Source organism: Physeter macrocephalus, chromosome 5, assembly GCF_002837175.3.
Source record: "Physeter macrocephalus isolate SW-GA chromosome 5, ASM283717v5, whole genome shotgun sequence".
Taxonomy (NCBI): Eukaryota; Metazoa; Chordata; class Mammalia; order Artiodactyla; family Physeteridae; genus Physeter; species Physeter macrocephalus.
Genome location: NC_041218.1, coordinates 11,277,808 through 11,280,226, shown reverse-complemented (window position 1 = coordinate 11,280,226; position 2,419 = coordinate 11,277,808).

Here is a 2,419-nt window from a genome sequence, read left to right as displayed (position 1 = left end):
TTGATACGATTTCAATTTTCTTAAATTTACCAAGGCTTGATTTGTGACCCAAGATATGATCTATCCGGGAGAATATTCCATGAGCACTTGAGAAGAATGTGTATTCTGTTGTTTCTGGATGGAATGTCCTATAAATATCAATTAAGTCCATCTTGTTTAATGTATCATTTAAAGCTTGTGTTTCCTTATTTATTTTCATTTTTGATGATCTGTCCATTAGTGAAAGTGGGGTGTTAAAGTCCCCTACTATGAATGTGTTACTGTCGATTTCCCCTTTTATGGCTGTTAGTATTTGCCTTATGTATCGATGTGCTCCTATGTTGGGTGCATACATATTTACAATTGTTATATTTTCTTCTTGGATCTATCCCTTGATCATTATGTAGTGTCCTTCTTTGTCTCTTGTAATAGTCTTTATTTTAAAGTCTATTTTGTCTGATATGAGAACTGCTACTCCAGCTTTCTTCTGCTTTTCATTTGCATGGAATATCTTTTTCCATCCCCTCACTTTCAGCCTGTATGTGTCCCTAGGTCTGAAGTGGGTCTCTTGTAGACAGCATATATACGGGTCTTGTTTTTGGATCCATTCAGCCAGTCTCTGTCTTTTGGTTGGAGCATTTAATCCATTTACATTTAAGGTAATTATCAATATGTATATTCCTATTCCCAAACCTTATGGGGATTCCCTTGTGTGTTATTTGTTGTTTTTCCCTTGCTGCTTTTAATATTTTTTCTTTGTATTTATTTATTTATTTATTTATTTTGGCGGTATGCGGGCCTCTCACTGTTGTGGCCTCTCCTGTTGCGGAGCAGAGGCTCTGGATGCGCAGGCTCAGTGGCCATGGCTCATGGGCCCAGCCGCTCTTGGCATGTGGGATCTTCCCGGACTGGGGCACGAACTTGCATCCCCTGCATTGGCAGGTGGACTCTCAACCACTGTGCCACCAGGGAAGCCCCTGTATTTAAATTTTGATAGTTTGATTAATATGTGTCTTGGCGTGTTTCTTCTTGGATTTATCTTGTATGGGACTCTCTGTGCTTCCTGGACTTGATTAACTGTTTCCTTTCCCATATTAGGGAAGTTTTCAACTATAATCTCTTCAGATATTTTCTCAGTCCCTTTCTTTTTCTCTTCTTCTTCTGGGACCCATGTAATTCAAATGTTGGTGCATTTAATGTTGTCCCAGAGGTCTCTGAGACTGTCCTCAATTCTTTTCATTCTTTTTTCTTTATTCTGCTCTGCAGTAGTTATTTCCACTATTTTATCTTCCAGGTCACTTATCCGTTCTTCTGCTTCAGTTATTCTGCTGTTGATTCCTTCTAGAGAATTTTTAATTTCATTTATTGTGTTGTTCATCATTGTTTGTTTGCTCTTTAGTTCTTTAGGTCCTTGTTAAACATTTCTTGTATTTTCTCTATTCTATTTCCAAGATTTTGTATCATCTTTACTATCATTATTCTGAATTCTTTTTCAGGTAGACTGCCTATTTCCTCTTCATTTGTTAGGTGTGGTGGGTTTTTGCCTTGCTCCTTCATCTGCTGTGTGTTTTTCTGTCTTCTCATTTTGCTTAACTTACTGTGTTTGGGGTCTCCTTTTCACAGGCTATAGATTCACAGTTCCCGTTGTTTTTAGTGTCTGTCCCCAGTGGCTAAGGTTGGTTCAGTGGGTTGTGGAGGGGACTAGTGCCTGTGTTCTGGTGGATGAGGCTGGATCTTGTCTTTCTGGTGGGCTGGTCCACATCTGGTGGTGTGTTTTGGGGTGTCTGTGGCCTTATTATGATTTTAGGCAGCCTCTCTGCTAATGGATGGGGTTGTGTTCCTGTCTTGCTAGTTGTTTAGCATAGGGTGTCCAGTATTGTAGTTTGCTGGTCATTGAGTGAAGCTGGGTCTTGGCGTTGAGATGGAGATGTCTGGGAGATTTTTGCCGTTTGATATTATGTGGAGCTCGGAGGTCTCCTGTGGATCAGTGTCCTGAAGTTGGCTCTCCCACCTCAGAAGCACAGCCCTGATGCCTGGCTGGAGCAATAAGAGCCTTTCATCCACATGGCTCAGAATAAAAGGGAGAAATATGAAAGAAAGAAAGAAAGAGAGAGAGAGAGAGGGAGGGAGGGAGGGAGGGAGGGAGGAGATAAATAAAATAAAATAAAGTTATTAAAATAAAAAATAATTATGAGAAAAAAAATTAAAAAGTAAAAAAAAACCAAAATGGACGGACAGAACCCTAGGACAAATGGTAAAAGCAAAGCTATACAGACAAAATCACACACAGAAGCATATACATACACTCACAAAAAGAGAAAAAGGGAAAAAAATATATATATCTTTGCTCCAAAAGTCCACCTCCTCAATTTGGGATGATTCGTTGTCTATTCAGGTATTCCACAGATGCAGGGTACATCAAGGTGACTGTGGAGATTTA